General features: G+C 37.3%; 1 long non-coding RNA gene and 1 pseudogene across 1 annotated transcript; both read left to right on the top strand.

Annotated features, from left to right (window-relative positions):
- The first annotated feature begins 908 nt into the window (after positions 1-908).
- LOC117619265 lies at positions 909-2,321 on the top strand (annotated as a pseudogene).
- A 1,117-nt stretch (positions 2,322-3,438) lies between these two features.
- LOC117615844 lies at positions 3,439-4,415 on the top strand. The gene is made up of 2 exons (XR_004584070.1): positions 3,439-3,672; positions 4,059-4,415. It is a non-coding gene; the product is annotated as an uncharacterized LOC117615844 (long non-coding RNA).
- Positions 4,416-9,797: the final 5,382 nt, after the last annotated feature.

Here is a 9,797-nt window from a genome sequence, read left to right as displayed (position 1 = left end):
TCAGCGGTTGTTTGGGTTGAGGGGGCGTTCCCGAAGGGAGTGCATGGGGGTAGCGCTGGGCTAGCTCCAGCCTGCCTTCCGAACGGCACCCCTTCCTATGATAGGAAAGTGGGTACTGAAGTGGTCCCCATGTGTCTAGGGAATAGTGGGTTAATTATTTTTGTTTCGTTTCCCACAGACGGCGCCAAACTGTTGATGCGAAAAAGTGGTTTGACACGTGGTTTGCCCAACTTAGTGATATTGTGCCTTCGGAAGGGAGTTAGTCTTCGGAAGATCAAGTTCCTGCAAAAAGGGAACGTTCGGTAAGACCTTGGGGTACCGGTGCAGTACCGGCCGAAAGCTCTCCGATGCTCAAGTAAGTACGGATTTAGTAAATTTCAGATTACAGATCAAGCGGTAGCGTACCGTCGGTTCTTCTGTTTTCTTATTTGAGAATAGGGGTCTCCTTATATAGGCCTTGGGAGGCGTGCTTATGTTGGAATTTCCGATGTGGGACTGTAGGAGCTGGTCGAGAGCATGACACGTGTCCCAGGTCAAAAGTGTGATGTACAGGATTCGGTAGGAGATATCCCGAAGGGCCTGTGATGTCATGTTGTCAATTCAGTCCACGTGTCAGGTGGTTATTGGTAGTTAATATGCGGTATAAACAATATTAATTGCTTACTTGGCGAAGCAAAAGGTTGTTGGACTGCAATTGAAAAGGGAGCCTGTAGACTGCATCCATTATATCTTGATAAAAATCGACCTATATCTAAGAATTGTTTTGTTTTTCATCAATATATATATATATATATATATAATCTTTCTTCTGGGGGGTATATATACTTCTTCTTGTTCTACTTGCAGATATCCATTTTATTGAAGTTTTTAGTTTCTTATCTTTTGTTTTATAGTGCATCAAGAGGAAAATGGAAGGAAGCCATCAAGCTGCTCCAGTTGATATAGAGAACCCATACATTCCATTAGAAACTTCCATGAGACAGGAATTGGGTAGGTTATCTCCTTTATCCTCTTCATGTTGTACTTACAGAGTTCCAGAGCGATTGAGACGTGTAAATGAAAACGCATACACACCTCAGGTAGTCTCTATAGGTCCACTCCACCATGGCAAGAAAGGGTTAGAAGCCATGGAAGAGCATAAAAAGAGGTACCTACAGGAATTTCTATGTCGGACCAAAGTAAGCTTGGAGGATTGCATAAAGAAAATTAGAGACCGAGAACCAAGATTAAGAAGCTGTTATGCAGAAACCAATGGATTTAGCAGTGATGAATTTGTAAGAATCATTCTAGTAGATGCCGCATTCATCATAGAACTCTTGTTGAAACACAATTTCAGGACACCGAGAAAAGAAAATGACCGCATATTTAACAAACCAGTGATGTTTCTGGATCTAATGACTGACATGCAATTGCTGGAGAATCAACTACCATTCTTCATTCTCGAGGAACTTTTTTACCTACAAGAAGGTACACCCTCTTCTGATGACAGACTTTCAACATTTGTAACTGATCTTTCTCTCAAATTCTTCACTTCGACAATGAATCTGATGTACGAAGCAGATCAAGAGTTCATTTTAAAGAGATTAAGTTCTACAAAAAAAGTAGAACATTTTTTGGATCTTATTTTAAGATCGTTATGCCAGTCAGAAGTTGTTCGATCAATACCATTAGAAGATCTAACTACACCTAGCGTGACAGAGCTCTACCAGGCGGGAGTGAAGTTTAAGGTGGATCGAGTAAAAACAAATTTGACATTCGATTACTGACGGGATTCTGGAAATTCTAAAGATCCCAGTAGAGGATCACACAGAGATCTCACTTAGAAATCTTCTTGCCTTTGAACAGTGTCATTACTAGCACAATTATGTATGTGATTATATGATCATGATGGATCGTTTTGTGAACAACGCAAGTGATGTGGATTTGCTTGTTGAGCGTGGAATTATTGAAAATGTTCTAGGTGACAGTAAAGAGGTGTCGGCTCTATTTAATAACCTTGGCATTGGGATTTTTGGATCCCATCACTTCACATTTGCTAATCTTTGTCACGACCTGAACAGGTACTGCAGTTCGAAAAGGCACAAAAGGATGGCAAATTTGAGACAAAATTATTTCAACACACCATGGCGAACTCTCTCTGTCATTGCAGTTGTTGTTCTCCTCACACTCACTCTTATCCAAACTGTGTGCTCTATTATCTCTGCTGCTAGAGCATGAACCACAACAGGTCTCATTTATTGTGTTCTCTATATCTTTTTCCCCACTGCCAGGTTTCCTTAAAGCAAGTGTGAGATTGGACACAAAAAAAAAAACAAGCAAGCGTGAGAGAGATTAAAAAGGAAAAATAGAAGTTCCTATATTATAGTGGTTTCTTTGTGAGTTTGGAGATTATATTGTGTGGTTTATTTGTCGTAACTTTTTAGCATGTGTGTGGTAATGAGAGATTCATATTTGTGTTGAAATTTGTAGCCTTTTTCGTATCTGTTGGCTGACTTCTTTTAGGACCTTTTGTAACCTGGACAAACTTTTCTCTTGTACATTACATAACCGGAATACAGAGGAAAACCGGGGAAAAAACAAAGGGCAAAAGAGCTTGCATTGGCCTCAGTTCACCCCATATGTCTCTCTATTCTTGCATGATCAATTAATGCCCTCCAATCCAATGAATCCTCTAGATCTTTTCTCCTTATTACCAAAACAAGCTGTGCTTTTCCCTTTTCAATTCGTATTTTTACTCAATTTCCCTTGGTTCAGATCGATAATGAAAAAAATTCCTAAAGAACAAAGAGGGCAAGTGCATGAGAGTAAACAAGACAAATCAAATTGGATTGGTCACAAAATGAATGGAAACCGCAAAAAAAGAGGTCAATCATTTGGACTTGTCATTGGCTTGTGCAAAATGATCGAGCTTTCACCAAATTATTGGGGTAGGTGCACAGTAGGTAGACAGAAGCTTTCACCAGATTATTGGGGTAGGTGCACAGTAACAGTAGGTAGACAGAAGCTTTCACCAAATTAAAGGTCGAGGTGGTTGAATAAAACATTTTGAATTTCATGGTTAAACTTTTATGTGTGCTTATTGTAGGGTGATATATGTACCAAGTATTGTATTGTATTGTGATTCGATCAATAAAAATATAGTATTGTGAAGTGATGAAGCAAAGAAATACTACTTTCATACTAGCTAGTTATTTATTTTGACAACAAATGGATATTAATCTTGCCGAAGAAAAGATATAACATCCGAGTTTTTTTACATATATATATAGGAGGCGGATCCGTGGCATAAAAGGAAAATTTTCTCTCTCCAACCTTTTTGCTGGAAGACGTAATCTCTCCTGCTTCTTTAATCTCAAATATTTATTAGGGTTTAATAAATAAAGAATCTCACCAAAAACTAAATACCGAAACCACAACCACATTCACACGCGCCTCTCTCTCTCTCTCTCTCTCTCTCTCTCTCCTTCCTCTTTAATCTCAAATATTTATTAAGGTCTAATAAGAACTCTTTTCAGTTTATCACAGAATGTTTAGGCACAGATGGAAGAAATATTTGGTAAAACATTTCTTCAACTCACCTTGGACAACTAAGGAAATTGTTGCAGCTGCTATTTTCCTTATGCTCACTTTCGTACAGACGGTGTGCTCTATTATCTCTGCTGCGCAACAATAGTAAGTTTCTCCTTGGCCTTTTCCTCCCCATATCCTTATCCCTTTGTTCATTCACATCACATGTGCTGGTTTTCTACCGGCTTAGAGGTAGCGTCTAGTCTTTGAGAGAGGTGTAAGTTTGGTTTAATTTGCAAACTGTGATTAGTCGTCTATAGTACAGAAGAAGGCTTAGGTTTCCTTCAACTGAGTGTAAGAGAGATTTGAAGTTTGAAAAAAAAATTATGTAGAAGAGTATTGGCATACTCTTACACTTAATTTCCTTTACTAATTGGAATTTACAAGGTTAATTAGTATGATAGGAAGCTGATTTAAATTAGGAATTTCAGATAATTAATTGAGTGAGAAGCCATTCTCTTCTGATAATCGGTTTCTTATTCGTTCACCAGATTCTAGCAGGAAGCTAATTTGGGGTCTCATCAAAGAAGGGATACTAGGAAAGCCTGTGAATACTTATCTAACAAATAAAGCTGTGTAGGTCTACCAACTAAGAAGTTGCTTTGCCCTGATCTCTCTGCATTTCCATATGAAAAGCATGATTTGAAGAAGTGCCCCTGCTAGCTAGGCCCATTGCCAAGCTCCTGAAATGAACTGAAATACGTAAATCCATCAAAGTCTTTCATTCTTTCAAGTGTTCATATTTAACGAATTCAAACTGTATGTATCAAACTGTACGTTTTCTTGCCAAGACTTTTATTTGGCTGAAAATATTGTTATAATTGTATATGATACTAAACTATTTCTCAGATATTTCTCTCATAAATTTCAGTACATTATATTGGAAACTTTTTAAAAGATAAATATAGGGTTGAGGAAAACAGGGGAAAGATAAGGGAAAAGAGCTTGCATTGGCCTGAGGTCCCCCATATGTCTCTCTACTCTGTCCATATCTTCCCTTTCTTGATGAGCTTATCAGCCTCCACAACTTTTGTTTTGGTTGGTCTGCCTCCCACTACTTCTTGAATACAACAGAAACAAATCCATTAATTCATAGTTAATTTATTCCAACGAAATGCACTGTAGCCTTTCCAAGTGATACTAATTTAATTAATTAACACGAAAGGGATCCAATACATATTGAAGTTAAATTCAATGTATTCACACGGTCCAACTTTTTTTAAATATTTATTTATGAAAAAGGGGATTCGAACTTGAGTGCAGAATGAGGAGCACATCCATTCTAGCCAACTTAACTAAACTCATGTCTGCACAAGTTAATATAAGAGTGAAATCAATGAAGTCATTAAGCCAAGCTTGATGGTAAAGATCAACTGATCAAGATTAACATTTCTTTTGCGTCGCCTTTCTGCTTTTTTTATTCTAACCGATTATACCCCGAAGAGTTTACAATTCACAACCTGGCATCCCACACAGAAGACGATTTTGATTTGATAGCAGCCATGCCTTGAAGCTGGTTTAAGAATATGGCCTACTAACTTTCTCGCAATTATATATAAGAGCGTTGTGTGTGTATATTATAACAACGACTGACTTCGGTGCGCGTAAATGAGCAAATAAGAGCATAAGTCTTGATTTTCTGGTAAGTTTTTTTATTGCACACTGTTTTGTATCTTTAAGTTTGTTTTATATGTTGTGGTTTGAGCAAAGTTTGCTGGCGTTACACGGCTGATTTGTATTCCCCATTTCTGGTTATGGCTGAAGTAAGACGTTATTTATTAGATATTATATTAATGCTATTCGCTAGAGAACTTTTTTGGTATGAAAATGGCTCAAAGAGTCAAACTGTAAAGTTTTGCCGCCACCAGTCAAAATAGTTGAATGATTATCAAATGGGTCATTCTACTTAAGGGTGGCTATGGGAGGGAGGGGCGGTGTTCTGCTTGCTGGGTTCTGTTGATTTATTTATTTTTGTTTTTAGTTTTTAAAATTTTCAAACAAGAATTCACATGGTGTAAAAGATTGGTATGCCAACCACTCACGAGATCAGAAGTACTTGGACCTGCTTTAACCATACCCAGCACTACAGACCTATGAGATGCTGAGATGCGGGAGTGAAGCTTAAGCTGATATCAAGTGAAAACAGATTTGACATACGATTCAGTAATGGGATTCTGGAAATTTCAAAGATGACAATATGCGATGACAATATGTGATTCTTTTTTTTTTTTTTTTTTTTGTCTTTAGTAATTTACACATATATCTTTGCGAATCATAACCAATTCTCACATTATTGTGATCATGAAACAATTCTTTGAATAGTCATCTCTTTCTCTACTTTTTCTTTTTGGTCTACATTTTTACCTTGCTAATTACTAGTTGCTACCACTTAGCAGGTCACCCTAATACATGACTCGAAACTTGCATGAGAAATTAGAGGGTCAACTTGACACGATACGTTTATTAAACGAGTCGAATTTTTATTGAGCATTCTTAACACGTATGTGATTCGGACACGACACGCACCCGACACGACACATTATCAACCCTATCTGTATTTAGCCAGAGAAAAAGATAAGGTCCCGTAGATAAGGGACATTAATTCAATCCGGCAAAACCCGTCCTACATAATTATATAAAACAAAAAGTTGTTCTACATAGCCCATCTTTGTACTATACATTAATTATCGAGAGAAAACCCGTTGTACATTAACTTTTTCTCTTGTGTGTGGTAATGATATTCATATTTGTATTGAATATTTATAGCCTTTTCTTGGACGATCTCGTGCTGATGTTTGAGTTCTCCATATGCAAGTGGGCAAAAAAGTTTTCAACATGTGGATAGTAAACTTAATAAAGTTAAGGTTAATTTTGGATTTGAATTTCTTTTTACACATTATTTCATGATATTGTATATAAAAAAAACATATAAATTAAATTATTTAAAATTTGGTAAATTCGAATAACTGGACTGGTAACTGCCAGCTACGTTACGAATATGAAAGGTCTATTTTGGTCTGTATTATTGAGATCATTGAGCAAGACCTCCCAAGGCCAAGTTCTGCACCACATGTTCTTAATTAGGGAAAGGGTTGCTAATGGGTCTAGCCCAGTGAAAAAGAGTCTTGACTTACAGACCACGGGTCTCAAATTCGAATCCCCACGACATCATAATTGTGTGTGTGTATGAAATCTCTCTCTCCTCTAATTTAGACTATCGATTGCTCAAAAAAATTAGGGAAAGGTTTTTATTTTTTATTTAGTCTAAAAGGTAAAATGGAAGAATTAATTATTTTGATTTTAAAAAAAAACTAGTTATATTATGATCGTTGTGCTATAAACATATAAAATCTAGCACAATATGCCTATACTTCTGTTAATGCTTTCTCTTGTTACTTTGAAAACAAAGGAAAAGAGCTTGCATTGTATACTTAGGTGTGGCAATTTCCGATATGACCCGTTATACGATTCGAAACCTGCACGGGAAATTAGCGGGTTCAACCCACACGATAAAAAATCAGGTCAACTTACCATGACCCGTTTAATAAATGAGTGGGTTTCGGGTCAACCCGCCAACCCACTAAAATACCTATCTAACCCGTTTATTAAATGGGTCAACCTGCAAACTCACTAAAATATATCTATGTAACCCGCCAACCTGCTAAAGTACTCACATAACCCGCCAACCCGTTTCTTCTTCATTTTCTTCATTTTTCTAATTTTTGTATTTCTCTTTCTCAATCTTCATACATAGATAGAGGCAAAATGTAATCACTATTCTATATTAAAAAATAAAAAATACAATCACTTGATTAAATTATCAAATTTCAGGTTTTTAAAATTTATTTTTTGATGACCTTGTGAATTTGAGATGTGATTCTTTGTTATTTTTTAAATTCTTTTTTATTGGCCTTTAGTTATTTACACATATCTTTGGGCATCATAACCGATTATCACATTATTGTGATCATGAAAAAATTCTTCGAATAGTCATATCTTTCTCTACTTTTTCTTTTTAGTCTACATTTTTACCTATTACTAGTTGCTACCACTTAGCAGGTCACCTCGATACATGACACGAAACCCGCACGAGAAATTAGTGGGTCAACCTGACACGACACGTTTATTAAACGGGTCGAATTTGTGTTGAGCATTCTTAACATGTATATGATCCTAACACGACACACACCCGACACAACACGACCCATTATCAGCCCTACCTATATTTAGCCAGGGAAAAAGATAAGGTCTCGTAGATAAGGGACATTAATTCAATCCGGAAAAACCCATCCTACATATTTATATAAAACAAAAAGTTGTTCTATATAGCCCATCTTTGTACTATACATTAATTATTGAGAGAAAATTATATTTGGAAAATACTTCCCTTATTCCTTTGTAGGTAGGAATTCCTACATTCTTGTCAATGGCAATATGACATGTATGTCGAAATTTATTTTGATGAAATATTTTTGTACATGTGTCAAACCGTGATTTGTAGGAAGGAAGAGTATTTCCTTCCAAGAAAGGAGACAATAAATATCCTTATATTTTCATGTACCAGAGGAGCAAGTAAGCTCTACCAATCTTTCCGACTGAAGATATCTGCAAGTTATAGTCAATTGAGCAAAGGGTAAGCACAAAATGGTAAGCACAGTTGAAAGTCTCCTATTGTGGTGCTGGTAAGCACAAACTTATCTTCGAAAGTTTAGGGTGTAAAGTGAGATGTCAAACTGGATTAAGACTCGTGACAGCTTTAGAATAATTGAAGAAAACCAATTTATTTATTTTAAATTGTGGATTTACTAGCCGCTAAGAGAGAGATAAATAAACACTACTACGATTTACTATTTGCGCGACGGAAGTTTGCGCGACGAACAAACTTTCGTCGCGCAAGAAGCACTGTTGCGACGAAAAAAAAATTCCGTCGCGCATACAACAGAAAACTAGCGCGACAAATAATTTCGTCGCGGAAACAGTCTATGCGCGACGTAAATAAATTTCGTCGCGCAAAGGTGGTAAAAAAACCCCCGCCTATTTTGTTGGCGCCAAAATCTTGCGCGACGACATAGATCGTCGCGCATGACAATATTGCGCGACAATTCCTACTAATCGTCGCGCAAAGATGGACAGAAAATTGGCTCCTTTTATGGCGGCAAAAAAATTTTGCGCGACGAGAGTTTTCGTCTCAAAAGACAACTTAGCGCGACGAAAAAATCAACCGTCGCGTAAGAAAACGAGGGAAACTTATTTTTGGCGCCAAAATGCAGGGTGGATTATGTTTTTTTGCGCAACGGAAGTGCCGTCGTCGCGTAAAGTATAATAGCGGTGCGAGCTTGAGCGACTAAAGTTTCACTTTGGGCGACGCCGGATCGTATTTGCGCGACGGAAGTTTGTGCGACGAATAATTTTGTTCGTCGCGCAAAAAAGCAGATGTCGACACGTGATTGCGCGACGGAAATGTTGTTTTGTGCGACGGAAAAGTGGGTTTTCGCGACGGCATTTTGCGAGACGAATTTTGTTGTTCGTCGCGCAAAGTCCTTCTTCTTCATATTAGTATCTGCCATTGCAGAGGCAGAATGCAAAAATTGCATTCTGCCTCTCTCTCACTCTCCCTGCATTCTGCCTCTCTCTCACTCTCCCTGCCGCTGCTCTACTGTGAATTCAGTACGTTTATTGGGTATGTATTTTTTGTCGTTAGTTTAAATGTATTAATGTAAATTCGTACTAATGCTATTAATTTTGTTCTCATTAGGGATATTTGTGATTAGTGATTGGTGGAGAACGATTGAGAAGGTATGTTATTGTAAAAGTTTGTTTGTTATGTTTGTACTTTTTTTGTGAAGTTATATGTTTATAATGTTGTGAAATTGTGCGAGACGTAGCACAATGTGTTGTGATGTACGAAGTTAATTGAAATTAACTTCGTACTTTTATTTTTATGTTTAGTAACACGTAGTTTCCCGTTGGAGATTAGTTGGATTTCGTGCATGGATGCGTAAGGCATGACTGCGGTCCAATTAATTCTTGAATTGTCCCATTATTTGGACAGTTTGGTAATGTATAGTGTTGTCACATAATCTTCGGCTACAGGATTAGGTTTCGATTGTGGAGATTTCGGTGTCATCTCAGTACGTTCTTCGGGTGGTACGTAGGTATTTATACCTATGCCCACTTCAAGAACTGTGTCGAGATGCTGCCGAAATTAATCCACGCCGAAATCTAATCTC

This window comes from Prunus dulcis, chromosome 1, assembly GCF_902201215.1.
Source record: "Prunus dulcis chromosome 1, ALMONDv2, whole genome shotgun sequence".
Classification (NCBI taxonomy): Eukaryota; Viridiplantae; Streptophyta; class Magnoliopsida; order Rosales; family Rosaceae; genus Prunus; species Prunus dulcis.
Note: the sequence above shows the minus strand (reverse complement) of the source record. Positions and strands in the feature narration are given on the sequence as shown.